We start from the raw sequence: 16,397 nt of genomic DNA on the forward strand, positions 1-16,397 counted from the left end.
GGTTTCTTTGAGGCACTGACCGTCAGCATCATAAAAGCGCCCCACACAGTAAATAATCCCTTGTCCATTCCTGATTCATAACACCCAGAGACTGTCAAGGACGAATGCAATTTTGGGGTAGAGGAAAAGAATTGCTGTAAAACTAAGGTGGGAAGATGTTAAACTGCCTTAGGTGTGGAGACTAGGCAGAATTAGAATTGACTTCAAGTAAGCCGTCCTTTAATATTCAGCTACTTTAGACATTAATAAGACTACCAAGGGACGATGTTTAATATTATAACTTGACATAGATTAAATAGCCAATGCAAGTTCAATGCCAACTTGAGCACAATTTGAGAGAGCATGGAATATTTTTAACCTGATTCTTAAGAAAGTGCCGCAGGCCTCCTTCTGTGTGGGTAAAATCATTGGCAACATGTGATATCATTTTCGTGCTGTAATGGCACTCATGCATGCAAAGCACCTGGAGAGTAAATAAGCCTAATGGAAAGCGCTTCTTTTTTCCCTTTTGCCATGTTTCTCTTTCAGAAGACCTGTAGCTTTGAAGGTGACTGTAATTAAATATTCCATTGGCATTGTATTTCTCACTTGTGAGAAAATTTAGCAGCAAATTTCTCCCATAAATAATGTGCAGAATCTTTTTGAATTGACCGGATCATCTAGACCTTCGTTCTAAGACTTGCTTGCTCTGACTATTGTGTCTATTTTCAACGTATCTCATGTAAATGATTATTTGTTTCATAAGTGAATTTATCTGGCTGTCAGATGAAGCATTTCTGTGTAGATGGGGCAGAGGTTAGAGGAAGATGGTGAAAGTATGTTGTGTGTGCCTTCATATTAGGTGCTTAGAGGTCTCTGGTTGTCATTGTGTTTCCCTTCCACACCCTTCTTAATTCTGGCGTCTTTCTGGCCATTGTGACAGCTGTTTATTATTCTGTTTGCAATTCATTTCTGGAGGAATTACCCATTGCTCTGTCTGCTTGTCATTGTTGTTGCTTCTTCAAGTGCCCTTGTGACGAGGGAAAAAAACCAAACCAGTCCGGGCTCTGTAAACGGCTGAACTTTCTATTCAAATTAGAATTATTTTTAGAAAGCTGCTATGGAATTTGTTTCCTTGATCAGCAGGATTTATATAACGCCATATGCTGATGTGATTTCTTCAGATAAAGCCTTCGAAATGTTCTTTTAGTATCCCCTAAAGGGTGGACGGCTGCATTCTGCGGGCAGGCTTGCCCCGTGCACCTGGAGCTGTGGCAAAGTCTCTGGGAGGTGCCGAGTGCATGTGGGTTCCTGTGGCCATTGGCTCTTGCGGCACTAGACTCAACCAGGAAGGGCTGAAAGGAGATTACAGTGAACTCTGTTAGCAGCCAAGTTGAGGATGTGAAGTGCTCTGTTTAATCAATACCTTATCTGGATAGTCAGTTGTAAAAGGCTTAGAAAATAATGCAACAAAATGCTCAGTTCTGAAATAACACTGAGTGTCATTTCACCTTTCTTTGATTCAGAAGGTCCTTTAGAATCTTTGCATCCTGGGGGAGCTAGTTAATAAAGATTTCAAGTCTAGAATGTCTGATAAACAGCCTTTATTCTAGTTAGGAAGGGAAATAGACAAGTGGGGAGGGCATAAACTCCTCTGGGCCAGGAGAGGGCTGAGAGCCCGAAGCAAAGGTAGGGGTGTTAGTAGTTAGTGGTGTTAGTATTCACCACTGTCTGCATCTTCTTTTTTTTTTTTCCCCACATCTATAAATGAGTGGGATGAACTAAATGATTAGTAAATTTCTTTCCAGTTGTAAAATTCTGTGACTCTAACTCAGAGTGTTGAATTGATAGGTTTTAAAGGAGCCGTGTTATACTTCCTTTTTTTTTTTATTGCAATAATATTGGTTTATAACATTGTATAAATTTCAGGTGTACATCATTATACTTCTATTTCTGCGTAGATTACATCATGTTCACCACCCAAATACTAATTACAACCCATCACCACACACATGTGTCGAATTATCCCTTTCGCGCTCCTCCCTCCCCCCTTCCCCTCTGGTAACCACCAATCCAATCTCTGTCTCTATGTATTTGTTTATTGTTGTCTGCGTCTTCTAATTGTTCCCCAAACCTTCACTTCTGGAGTATAAGATGGGTCAAGGTAGGGCCTCCTCTTTACCTGTTTTGGTCCCTCACCTATTAGCATCTAGTTCTATGATATACTTTGAGGTGCTTAATAAATCAGATGGCTACTGATTTTCAGCCAAGGCCCGGGATTTTCCAGAAGGATTTCTTGGGGATGGGCCTGACATTGGTCTGTCTAGCTCATCTAGCTCAGTCTGCCTTTGACTGCACTCTCCCTCAGAAACAGGCTACGAGAACATATCTGATGATGCAGCATCTCCCATCTTGTTGGCCTGGAGGGTTAGCACGTGCCACATGACTCTGGTGTCCTGACTTGGTGCCCTGTCTCAGTGCCAGCTTCCATTCTGGGCTTCCAGGCTCGTCTTTCAAAGGGTTGAAAACAGCAGCACAATTTCCTTCTCTTAGGAGCTTTCTCACCCTTGACAAGCCCGTGGGACAAACAGGCCTGACCTCTACGACCTCTTGTCTGTCAGCCCTGATTGAATATTCATTAGACAGAGTGTCACGCCAGGCATCGTGGACAATTATAGAAGAAGGAGGTGATGCACTCCTGGCCTTTGAACATCTTATCAACTTACAGGAGAGACAGACAGCACAAAGCAAAATATATGAAAACTCACATGTCAGCCAGACATATATCATTCGTTATTTATAATTCCAATTACTGTAGCCCGAGGGTACATATTTGCGTATTCGTATACCTATGTGTACATAAAATTAAAGCATTTGCTGAAATGATTGAAGTGACTAGAGCTGGAAAAAGGTAGTTTTCTACTGTCTAACTTTTAGTTCTCTCAGAAATGACCCTGAGACAAGGATTTGAGAGCAAGTAGTTTATTTGGGAGTATCAGAAATAGCAGTAAGAGGAGAGGGAAAGGAAGGCAGCCAGTAAAGTGTGTGTTACTGAGTGAGCTGTGGATGACTATGGATGCTGGAGCTCAAGCCTATGGGGAAATTCTGGGGAACAGCTAAGAATGTGTACCTCAAAATTATCTCCCAGACCCTATCAGCCTCTGGTTGAGAACTCCTGTCAGGATGAGTTAATACCCAGATATTGCTGGACTGCCAAAGACAGATAGTTTTTGGATAAAATCCTCATGCAAAGAGATGCAGCTAACAGTGGTTGGAGATTGGCCTTGGAAAGGCCTGAGGGATAAGGGCAGAACTGACAGTCTCTGCTACATTTACAGGTATTAATGAAAGCAATGGCTTGGAAAGGAAAGGAGAAAGGGGTTTTGAACACTGAGAAAACCACTCTCTGTGAAGACTTGAATTAACGGTGGATGACATTGAAGCCAGAACCCATAGGCTTTCTTACACAAGTTCCTCGAAGGAGTGTGGCTCAAACGGCATAGGAAAGAAGGTCCAGGCTTCCAGCCGCAACAGACTGAATATGGGAGGCGATTTGGAGTCTGAGGATCCTGGCTGTGATGGCTACTCTGAGTTAGGAGCCCGCTGATCCACTAGACATGTCTTGGCTGCAGATCATGTTGTAGCCAGCAGGTGGGTTAGCCACACGGTAGATTGTGGGATGGTCACTTTAACTGTGGCGTGAAATCCTGATTCATCCACAGGAATCATTCAGAAGAAGGAGAGCTGAATGTGATTGGAGATGCTATTGGTCAACATGTCCTTCCTTCAACTCACCTAGGTTGAAGAGGTGGGTGGTGACTCAATAGGCAATGGAGATATCATGGGTCTTCTACTGTATTTATAAAGGATAAGACTGACAACACTGGGGGAGAAGGGGTGGTCATGGTGAGTACCTCTAAGGTGGATCTGATACAATGTAATCGCCTCTTGTCTTGTATTGCGTGTATGTACCTTCTCTAGAGAGCTGGCAGATGGGGGAAGTTAAGACTGTCAAAGGCTGTGGCACTGCAGAGGCTCTTGTTCATCTGACATTGTTAGTTGTTGATGTATTGCTACAGAAGGCCGGCAACCTCGGCTTTAACAAACGCCACCTGCAAGGACTCCCATGTGTTGATCTTTGTTAATGGAAACATCCATGTGTTTTACCTGACTTTTAGCTGACCTGGCAGATGTGCCCAGGAATGAGCACCCAGAGATTGAACCTCAGGGGTTAATTACCCTCTAATATATCAAATTATATGATTTGATGTGCTCTATTTCTTTTTTCTATCCTGTATTTAGATGCTAGGCAGGGAATATCTAGAATAGACATGTTGATATTTTGTTGATATATGTTGATAATTTATTGATAGCTTTTACCTGGGAAAAAATGTAGGCCATCCATTCTTATGCCCACAATAACATAGTTTGTCCATGGAAGAGGAAGGAAAGAGTGTATCAGGTTGGGTCTGGTCAGGAGACAGAAGCTACACAAGTTATTTTAACAGAATGAATTAGTTTGAAGACTTGTATAGGGGAGGAAATGTTTTTACTCAACCCTCTTAGGGTCGCTGGCTGGGTGTGAAAATCAAACTGACAAAAACGTATTAATAGGAGAAAATCATACAGATTTATTTAATGTAAGTTTTATGTGACATGGAGCCTTCATAAGGAAATGAAGACCAGAAGAAATAGTTAGACTTGCATATTTTTATGCGAGGTTTGATAAAGCAGTTGTGGAGGAATAGGATAGGTTAGGGAGTACGAGGTAAGTGTGGTAAACTGGGGGAGACTTAGGCCTGTTTGTTAGGATTCTTCTCCACATCCCTTTGTCTTCCACAAGGATGCTCCTTTCCTCCAGGTATATGGAGGGCACCTCTCGCATGTGGCCTTTATGACCTGTTTCAGGGAAGAAAGGTGAGAAGGGGAGGAGGTCAGAGTAAACTTCCTGCTTCTGAAGCTTTCTCAAACTTTTTCAGCTTAAAATATTCAATGTGCCAAGGTGCCATATTTTGGGATAATGTGTCTTGAACCCCATCTCTTGTTAACCAGGTATTGGACAATCCAAGAATTGTAAAGGGATACGGAGGGTCACAGAGGTAGTAAACTGGGGGACGCAGCTATATTTCTAGGCCTGGGTGAATAAAAGGAAGAAGTTAGAATAATGCAAAGTTAAGTATTGGATGACGGGCCTTACAGAGGGAGAACCCAGGCCTCTGAGGAGGGGGCACTGGACAGTTGGCTGTGCTGGTGTCTCTGAAGGGAGCATGAGGAAACTGATGCTGGGAATATAGAGAAACTGCAAAGTGGAGTCACTTGCTCTTACTGGAACCAGTTGCTTCTGCCAGGGTGAAGAGTTATCGCTGGGGCCATGCTGACAGAGTAGGGAGCAAGTAAGGAGCCAGTTTGCTCTCCTCCTCCTGCTTCCAGTCACGAGGTGGCACCTGCTACCTGCAGACCTGACAGGGAGGCTGCTGGCCCAGGAGAGATGTGATTTGTAAAGTCCCAACCCCAACGCCACTAAGCAGGGTGCGTTTGGATGTGAGAGACAGTTAAGTTAAAAACCAACACAGAGAGAGAGCATACACATGTGCGTTCACACAAGAGAGAAAGAAAGAGAGAGAGGGGACGTGTGCATTTGAGTGAGCCAGCGAGAACAAGAATGTGTCCAAGAGTCTGCTGGAATAAGGAGCATTGTTACTGAATTATTAAAATAATCATAATAATAGCCTGTGCATAAGAACTTGGTTCAGGGGGGAAATAACATTAAAGACCCTTATTTAGCTTGGGGTGGGGTGGTGATTAAGTTCTACAGTCAGGGCATTAGGAGAAAATCACATATAAACACTAGAATCACACACTAAGACTCTGAGAGTCTGTTGAGATGAGAAAAAAGATTTGTGTCTCTCGTTTCATGCTCATTCTGTGACATACACGTGCATACTGAGTGGAATGCAGGTAGAAAACCTCTCCCCTGCCCCATTTATGTTATTACTTTCTCTCTCTTCTCCTGCTCTCTCACCAACCATGGAGAGAGGAATTCTTGTAAGTTATGTGTTACGTGTGCTACAACTTCACCTTAAATTGTACCAGGGGATGCTAAGCGCTCTCTCATGTGCTATATTACTTGATGATCCCATTGGCCCTAAAAATGGTGTTATTATGCCTTCTTAACTGAAAAGAAATCAGATGCATAGAAAGGTTAACTAATGTGCTGTGGGCACAGCCAGTCAATGATAGAACCTGTTCAACCTCTAGTGTATCTTGCTCCAAAGCCTATGCTCCAAAATTAGCATAGCCTTGCTCCCACTCTCTGAAGGTTCTGCCTTGACTTCATGCCTAGGGAAAATCATGTCATTTCTAACATCAAAATAAGGGGCCTATGCAAGGTCTTTAAGATACGATAGACTTGCAGTGTCCAATATGGCAGCCACCAAATATTTGTGGCTATTTAAATTTAAATTAATTAAAATTTTTAAACTTCAGTTCCTCAGTTGCACTAGCCACATTTCAAGAGCTCAATAGCTCTTGTGGCTACATGTGGCTAGTGACTGCCATATTAGTACAGAGCAGTTGCATCCTCGCAGAAAGTTCTGAATAGATCCATAGTGAATGAGAGCATGACTCTAAAACCTGTTTAACAAACCTAGCTCTGCAGCTTACTGGTTGTTCATCCATGTGCAGGTTACCTAACCTCTCTCTGCCTCAGTTGCTGTATCTGTAAAATAGGGATAGTCAAGACAGCTCCTCGTAGGGTTCAGATGAAAGTTAAATAAGACACTATTTGTGAAGTTCTTAGCATGGTACCTGGCACATCATGAGTTCTCAATATGTGTTACCTAAAGGGGGAAAAGTTCTCTTAACTCTAACATTATGTGATTTTCTAAGTACTCTACCATATCCATGTACCCTGATATTTTTATTTGGGGAAGACTGGAAGGAGTTTGAAGCAGAGGAAGGAGGATCTTGATAACCTATATTTGGAGTGCTTCATAGAGTCAAGGAACCCTATATTAACTCACAAATTATGTTATTTAATATACATTTCTATAACTCATACCATGCACCAGGTTCTGATCTAAGAACTTCACACAGATTCCCTCATTTAATCCTCCAAACAGGCCTATATGGTAGGTATTCTCTACCCTCGTTTTCAATACCCTCCACATTTCCGTACTCTCCACATTTTACGACTTATCTTGATAAGTCCTGCAGGAGTCGGGGGAAGACAAAGATGAAAGAACAAGATTCTATCCTTAAGAAGAAAGTAAAGAAACAAATAACTGTAGAAAGTATATTATCTCAGGCTAGATATTTTGTGTGTGTTATCTAATTTAATGCGGCAGCCCTATGAGACGGGTGATACTCTCCTCTTTTATAGATGTGGAAATAAGCTAAAGAGGTTATTAAAACTAGCCTAGCATCACACACACTGCTTCAGGGTGAGAACTGGGATCCTAACCCAGGCCTAATTCCAAATCCCATACTTTTTTTTTTTTTTTTTGGTGAGGAAGATTAGCCCTGAGCTAACATCTGTTGCCAATCCTCCTCTTTTTGCTGAGGAAGATTGGCCCTGGGCTAACATCCATGACCATCTTCCGCTACTTTATATGTGGGACGCCTGCCACAGCATGGCTTGATTAGCGGTGAATAGGTCAAAATCCTTGAACCCCGGGCCACTGAAGTGGAGCGTGCGAACCTAACCACTACACCACTGGGCCAGCCCCCAAATCCCATACACTTTTCACTGCATCTTGATGTCTATTAATAAGGAAGATAACACTTTTGCATGTTTAAGTATAATATTAGGTGGAAATAAAAGAATATAGATAAATTGCTCTAGGAGTTGAGAGGAAGAAGGGATTACTCCTAGCTAAGAGGGTCATTAGAGTCTTCTTTGAAAAGGTAGCGTTTGAAATGGAGCTTGAAAGTGGGTAGGATGTGGGCAGGTGGGATTGAGCAAAGAAGATTCCAGGCAGAGGGAGGAGCATAAGCAAAGATTCTGGCAAGATGAGGATACCATGAGTAGTTGGCAATGTTGGGCCAAGGATGGGGATCTGCCTGCGTGGGAAGGAGTATTTTGTCACCACCATTGCTTAAAATTGCCAGTGCATGGTCGTAGTAAGAGGCAGACTGACTCTTAGTTTTATTATTGCTTTTAAGTTCTCTATAGAAAATATGTCCTCTCTATCACGTGTTCCCAGGACGGACCACTGCCACCTGCCCCTACCCTTTGGTACCCCACTGGTACCTGGGTTTGTTTGGATAAATTTCTCTTGAACACCTTTCTCCCTGTGCCTTTCTTGGCAGCACTCCAAGTTCCTATGGTTCTCAGCCTGTGTTCTTCACTGGTGTGCTACCTACCCTGTGCTCTGGGAGACAGGTTCTATGAAGGACAAAGGGAAAGGAGGACTTTTGGGAAAGGAGGGTCACCGTTGGAGCCAGGTGTCTGTCACAGTCCAGGTCTGGAGTTCTTCTGCCCAGTCAGGCAGCCTGATTGGGATTGAAACTTTCTCCAGGATCTGAATGATGCTTTAGAGTCAATAAGCAATGCTAGGTTGAACCAAAGGGCACGGACCACGAGCCTGAGGGAATCTTCCTGGAGATTTGTCACTCGATGGGAAGTTGAGAGTTTGAAGTTGAAGATTGAAATCACTAAAGAGAAGACCAGGTGGTTGTTGATACCCCCCAGCCCCACATCCCTGCCCTTTCCCATACTACCACCCCTGCACAAAGGAAAGAGGAGGCCCTCCTGCTAATTTTCAACTGCATTTTGCTCTCTGTTATGTAGCATTTCAGTGGCAGAATCCACACAGGAGAGTTGGGACAAGGCTGGCTGAGGTTCTCAAGGAGCTGAGTTTTGAGTTCAGGTGGCTGCATGGCAGTGGAATGATGCCTCCTGACCTTTCAGACCTTTGAGACCTCTGGGCGGTCTTAAAAATCACTTCAAGCCTCCCATCCACGATACGACTGACTAAGGGAAAGGTGGCAGGTAGAGTATCCTTTCTGAGTACTATTTTCTCTCGTCCTCCCTTCCCTCCTTTCTGTGTGTCTGTGTTGCTCTGTTGTGTCTCCTTCTCCTCAAGATTCCATAGACCAGTGATGTGGGGTTATTTATTTTATGTTCTTGTCAACAGAGATATCATGGACTGGAAGGTGATGGGTACTCCAATGAGCTCACTACAAGATCTCAAAGATTCCAAGCCACTGGCTGCTCCAAAGCATAAAGCCACTCTTCTGGAGAGGCGGCACGAAGCAAGCCTGGAGGAGGTGAGGAACCATCACTTTTCCCTCTGCCCTTGACTCCATCGGCTTTTAGCTATCAGACGGTTTAGGCCCAGACCTGATGGACTTTTTCCTGTGTATCCTTCCACAGGCTCTGCTTTTGGCCAAAGGTTGGGCCACCTTCTCAGATATCCTGAGGAGCTGCTGAAAGACAGTGAGGAAGATGCTGTCCCCAGGACAGAAACACAGCAGCTGGAACCAAGAAGCACCTAGCGTGGGACTCAAGCCCAGCTCCCCTTCAGGCTGAAGCTCTCTGAGCTGAGGCTCCGGATTGGACTGTCTTTGCTATATCCTCTCCTGCATAACATGCAGTTCTGGATGCTTTTGAATGGTTGGCCGTCTTTTTTATCCTGTCTTTTCTTTTTCTTCTCTTGGCCCTGGGAATTGTAAGAAAAGAATTGCTTTAGAAAGTATAACTCTGTTGCTGAAATTAGCCTTGTTTGTGAATAAATTCTGTCCCTAGGGATTTTCGAAATTGCAGTCCCAGGTTATCTAGTAAATGGGGCTGCATGGTTTGATTTGTATAGTACTGATCCTTAGATTAAAAATACATTTTCTTTCTTTCTTTTTTTTTTAAGTTTGGATCCAGGTAATGGCCCGAGTCACATTTGCTTAGCTACTGAAGCGATCTCAGTGTGGTATCGCTTGGAGTGGAAATATAATCAAACGTATATTATACCTAAGGCTCTTGCACGCTATTTGATATATATGTTATGCTACAAAGGAACACAAACCTTGTAGGTTGAAATTTAATTCCTGTCTGATCCTGCAGCTAGAATGGTGGAGAAATTATAAATATCAAAAGTGGCTTCAAATACCCTGAATGTAGGCTAACCAACAGTAAGTGAACAGTTTCCAAATGCCATTTTCTAAGGCAAAGCAGGAATTGGAGATCAACTGACCTCGTCAGCAACGTTGCTCAGGTCTGTGTGTGGATATGCCCATTTTGGAGGAATTAGGGAACAAGGCATGCTTCTTTGTTTGGGTTTATGGAAATTGTGGTATTTCTGACTTATGTTCTGTAACTGTGCCTGCCTTGCAATAAAACACCTTCAGTTGACTCAGCAACAAGGTCTCTGTCAATTTCCTGCACTACTGTGTCCTCAGTGGCTTTGTGAGAAAGTCCAGCGTAGATAGATCTACAAGTGGTTGACCAGCCAGAGATCTCAGCTGAATGCAACGTTATTGCTCTTTCAGAAATGTCACTAGAGCTATTTGTTGTCTACACATGGGGTCAGTGTATGGTCAACTCTACTCTTCATATTTTAGTCAACTCTGGAAATCATAGCTTAACTCTTTTAGGCCAGTGTGCTGCCATTCAACTCTGGAAATCATAGCTTAACTCTTTTAGGCCAGTGTGCTGCCATCTGCCATCATTCTCTAATTCTAGAGTCCCCATTTATTTCTATGAGACTCTAGGATGAGCCACAAACTCTCTGAACCTCAATTTCCTCATATATAAAATGGGGATAATGACACCCCCTATAGTTATGGTGATAAGCAATACATCACAGGGATGGTACTTGACACATTGTAAACACACTAGATGTGCCAGCTCAATAAATAAAGAATTGAAAAGACATGTTAATTCCTTATAGTTGACCTTTGATTGAGAACACTGAGTAACCTCTGAGGGCTTCTTGCTTAAAGCCGTTATAAAGAAAGGTGAAGATTTATGAGACAGAAGTTAGGAGAAGAGAATCTGCTGCTCCCTGACTTGACCACACAGCCAAAAACCCTAATTCCTTCTTCTGTGGAATTAAGGGCAAGTGTTTTACCTCCTTCACAGAGATGACATTGCTTTTACAGAAAGTGAAATTTACCATGTACACAGATGTGTGAGATACCATCTTTCCCACCTATTTGGAACGTCAGGCCCCTGCCATCCGAGGGCAGATGAATCTCTCTGTAAATACTGACAAAGAGATCTCACTCACTGTGGGGAAGAATGTGACCCATCTCAGGCCTCATCAGACTGTGTCTGCCACTTTGGTAGAAAGTGTTTTTCCGAAAACCCCAGCACTCTCCACCACCACACCTGAGATTTCAGGATGACCAAAATATGAAGCAAAGACAAGAGCTAAGATAATTTATGTTGGGTGGCAGATGAAGTCGTTGTTCTCTGATTGCCATGGTACGTATTATAGTCCCACAGGTACTATCCCTGGACTCCAAGCCGATGTATAGTAGAAAGAACATTTTCTAATTTCTACCATGAAGTCATTAAAATGGTGATAATAACACAATAGCAAATAACAATAATTACAACATGCTATATGCTGGGTACTGGGCAAAGTAGTTTATAAGCACTGGCTCTTTTAATCGTCACAACGACCACGTGAGGTAGGTACTCTGTACTCCCATTACCTGGATGAGAAACTGAGGCATGAAATGACTAGGTAATTGGGCCAGGCTCCCCATTTGGCGAGAGTCGTAGCTGGGACGCCTGACTCCAGAGCTTGGGCTCTTTACCACTGTGCTCAGCTGCTTCCTCACCTGGGTCCCGGTCCCTGTCTGCTTTACTGGCTTCTGACTTTGAACTTAGCCTTTGGAACTTCATTGTCCTTACTTGTAACTTGGGACTATTAATTATCATCCTCTCCTGCCTGCTTCCCACAATTATTGTCTAAGCTCTTGGCAAATGTATGCCAACTAACTGCAAATCAATAAGAAAATCAGTAAGAATAGTAAAGATTTTATTTTAAAAATTAGTATTTTTAAATTAAAAATTAAATGTCCAGGTTCAGCCTACCTTATGCTAAATTCTACTTCTATTTAGCATTCTGAGGTTCTGGTGCATCATACCCAGAGGAGGCCCTAATAGATATGAATGTTGAGCCTAAGAGCTATCTCAAGAGTAAATGAGAGAAAGCACTGACTAAAGGCAAGATAATATTAGATTCTTGAGCAAAACCTTAGATCCTGAAGTCTGTGTCAGAAGACATCACTCATGCCAGATGGAAATAACCTCTTCTCAGTTCCTTCCAACAGCTTATCCAGAAGGTGGTGTTACTGTGTATCCGTTTGAAGGGCCACTGGAGTTTAAAGCAGTTTATGTATTTACAAGCAGAGTGTAGCAGTTGGCACCTTGTCCGTATCTCTGAGGGATTTCTCTCGCTGGGGTGCCTGTGTGCATCCCAGACCTGAAGTGCCGGGGTGTTCGTTCCCCTCCTCACTGAGACTAGCCCTCAACCAAGACTGAAAAGAGTTGGTACATAAGTGTCCCAGCTCCCTTACCCTTTGGGTGGATGACAGGCACATTCTACGCTGGCTCTGAGTTCCCCAGTGAGGTGACGCTCCAGTCGCTCATGGTGGGAACTAGTTTGTTAACCTACTTTTGTTGGCTCCCTTTTCTTCCTGGTCTCACACCCTCACTTCGCAACCAGTGTTTCCTGGGATCACCTCTCCAATAAATAGTTAGTTTGAACATAAATTCCTGTCTTAGGGTCTGCTTCTGGGGGGAGCCCAAGCGAATTCAAGATTCTGGTGCTGATCAGTTATAGAAATAATAATGTCCCAGAGAAGATACAGCAGTTATCATTCAAGACTGAACAGTTTCTCCCCTTGTCCTTCTACTGACACCTCTGCTATGTTAGGAAGTGGAAAGGAGACCTTATAAATCGGAGAACCACTTGCCAGAGAACAGTTTCCTTCCGGTGAAACAGGCACCTCCACAGATTTCGAGATATTTTTCCTTTAAATGACAACTACCATATGAGACCAGGCAAGAGTCACCTGATGGCAAATCAAATTACAAGTCACCAGCTAGAACAAGTAATTAAATATGAGGGGGTAATGAGAAAAGGAGAGAGTCACAATCCCAAAGCCCCCCCCCCCAACCCCGTTCACCTCTCAAGGACTCCTATTTGCATTTGAATCACTTCTGCTTCAATTAACATTGATTGAGCCTGCCTAAAGTGCCTGGCTCTTGTCAAATTCCATTACAAGAGGCTCCAAGACACTCTGTCCACCAGCCTTTGTTGTGTCTGACGTTTTCGTGGGAATATTGAATATTGCGTGAGTAGCTCACGCATTGATCAAGATTGTGATACAGGTTTGCTTTTTCTGGCATTGCAGTTTTGTAAATGGGATTTCATCTTTGCCATTATCATTATCAACTCAAACCAATTCTCTTAAGTTCAAGTTATGATGCTTTATAATTTTATTTATTTATTTTTTATTTTTTCCCCCAAAGCCCCAGTAGATAGTTGTATGTCATAGTTGCACATTCTTCTAGTTGCTGTATGTGGGACGCGGCCTCAGCATGGCCGGAGAAGCGGTGCGTCGGTGCGCGCCCAGGATCCGAACCCGGGCCGCCAGCAGCGGAGCGCGCGCACTTAACCGCTAAGCCACGGGGCCGGCCATATGATGCTTTAAATAGCATGTCAGATTGACCTGCTGCTGCTTTTAGAGATAAATGTTGAAAATGTCAACCCCGTAAAGTAAGAAAATGTGCCTGAATCTTCGTTACGGGCATCACACACCTAACTTATTTTTGTTGTTGTTGGGAGGAGGACACACAAAGAAACATGTTTCCTCTATGGCATTCCCAGTAAAGACTTTGATGTTTATTTTATCAGAGATGTAAATGGAATTATAGTGTGTATCAGAGTCTGCTCTACCTCTTTTCTTCTCGCTCTTTGCTAGGGTCTTGGACAGTGGGGCTATATTTTAAGCAAGATTAGGGTAAGATTCCGATTAGGAAAAAAAATCAGAGAATAGCATTGCTCCTAGGATCGTAAATGCCCAAGGACCTTTTATGTAGGGAAAACACTTACTACTATTGGTACCTTTTTAATGCCCAAATTTTTAATCTCATTAATTATTAAATTTTTTCCTAAACATTCAAATGCTACTTTTGCCACTGATAAACATACTTTATGAATCAAATCATCTTAAATATTTAAATGCTGATTACAAATAATTTTAAGTAGACGAATTCTCCTAAGTATTTCAATAAAGTCTCTACTCATTTCATTTAAAAGCTTCACAGGCTTTAAAAGCAGACAGCACGCACATGTGCACACACACACACACACACAAGTGATCACAATGAGACTGAGAAAATGTTATACCTACATTTAAATGATTAAGAAGTATTTATACTATGAGTTTGATTTGTCTTCATTATTTATAAACATGTTTTATCCTTTCCCTGTTTTTGATACTTCTCAGTGTTTATACCTTCCTAGAGTTAACGGTAATCTTGCCAGACTTAAAAGAACGCAGTCTCAGAATAGCTGAGTTTACAGATTCTGGGTTATTAGCCACTTGATTTTGGGTTGGCATATGGGATGTTAGTGGATCTCTTCAAAGTTGATTCAGTCCTGGGCTGATGTTTTCTGGCCTGAGTTTTTTCTTAGAGTCAAGGTTCAGTTGCTATGTCAATGAGCTATACTAGCAATGTGGAGTGCCCCCTGAGAGCTCCCAGGTCCACCAAATCTTAGTCCCAATCAGTGAGCTTTTATTTCATAATGCCTTGGTTTCTCAATATTTTTTGATTAAAAACATCCAGTGGTTTCATCATCTAAGGAATAAAAGGAGGAGTCTGGGCAGCAGATTCTCTTCTTAGGATCACTGCCTCATACGTCAGCTTCCAATACATTACTGGACTCTCTGCTGGCTGTTATGTGTGGCCATAGGAGCTGATCACTCCTCTAGCCAACCAAGAAAAATTTCCAGCTTTTCTTGAGTTATTTGGCTTAAAATTTATTGTAGCTATTCTTTTCTATTTAATGAGAAAAAAATAAAATAAAAGAAATAGAACATCTACGTATATCAATACTCTACATATTAAAATTTTTTTTAAAGTATGCACTTATTTTTGTTTTACAGTGACCTTTTTGTATACCTTATACTTTTTCATTGTTGAGTACTATTATGGACTCAAGGGTTTTCAGAGACATGTTATTCCAATGAACTATAATTATTCTTGTTGCTCAAATTATTGCAATATGTACACCCCATTAAGCAATCTCCTTTGTCTTTTCAGCATTACTCCTGAGATAGTTTTGAAAGTCTCTTGCTTAAAGGCAACAAGATGTTCTGTATTCATATTGATTTTTCTCTACTATTAGCTAAGATTTTAGTCCCCGAGAAACCCTGATTCCTATTAGTAGAGAAGAGCACTAGGATCGCATATCAGTTTTATCCCCATGAATGTGTTGATAGACTAAATAATACTACTTCTGGCCACTGTAATGGAGCGCTGGAAAAATAGATAATTTAAGATCATAAGTTTTCATTATTCTTTTCTAATATAAGAGTGCTAATATTACTACCTAAATTTTTTTCTAATATTAATTTTTAAAATTTATTTTCCTATACCGTGCCCTCTTGGATTATCAACTCAAACTGTAATCGCACTCCTTTCTCATTTATTAGCCTTATATGTTTTATTGATCACCATTTTATAGTTCTTTTGTTGACAAACATAAGACAGGATCCAGGTGGAGACAGCCACGAAATACTGTAGACAGTTTTCTCATCTGTGAAAGGTATGCTCTGATGAGGTTTAGGATTGAGATTTTGTCCTGTGGGTAATGGAACGCTCTTTAGAATTTTTACCATTGGTCTAAGGCAGTAGTTCTCAAAGCAGAATCACCAGGAGGGGGTGTTAAAACACAGGTTGCTGGGCCCCACTCCCTAGTTTCTAATCACTAGTTCTGGGGTGGGGCTGGAAACTGTGCATGTCTCGCAAGTCCTGGATGGGGCTGCTGACTATGAGACCCACTCTGAGGACTACTGGTCTAAGGAACGTAAAGTAAGTTTTGCTGGCTAGGCAGGGATAGCCTTTGGGGCCTTGAGCTTGGAAGCCATTAATCAAGCTGAAGATTAAGTAAGAAAAAGTAGTAAGTAACAACTTCTAGAAAGACAAGTCCTTGGGTTATACAAGTTGAAATTATTATTATGAATCTTGCATATTTAACCAAGTCCACCTTCTACTGCATGGTTCCTCTCTCTTCAGGGAACTCCTGACTGCGTATCAGCATTAGATCTCATACAGAGACTGAAGTGCAGAAAGGTATAAAAACCTCAATTTAAAAAAAAATCAACAGAATTCTATAATTCATGTAGAAAATTATTTTCACCATAAATAAACACCAATGAAATTTCTTCCAAAAAATTCTTCG

The 16,397-nt window shown here is 42.0% G+C and overlaps 1 protein-coding gene across 1 annotated transcript in view; it reads left to right on the forward strand.

Moving 5' to 3' along the window:
- The window catches only part of LOC131413597 (pleckstrin homology-like domain family A member 1), a 159,674-nt gene extending 149,345 nt beyond the window's left edge, over positions 1-10,329 (forward strand). Inside the window, exons 2-4 of the transcript XR_009221988.1 lie at positions 8,771-8,971; positions 9,117-9,249; positions 9,356-10,329. The gene's annotated coding sequence lies outside the window, so the exon portion shown is untranslated. The remainder of the gene's footprint in view (positions 1-8,770; positions 8,972-9,116; positions 9,250-9,355) is intronic.
- The last annotated feature ends 6,068 nt before the right edge of the window (positions 10,330-16,397 follow it).

This window comes from Diceros bicornis, chromosome 2 (assembly GCF_020826845.1).
Source record: "Diceros bicornis minor isolate mBicDic1 chromosome 2, mDicBic1.mat.cur, whole genome shotgun sequence".
NCBI lineage: Eukaryota > Metazoa > Chordata > Mammalia > Perissodactyla > Rhinocerotidae > Diceros > Diceros bicornis.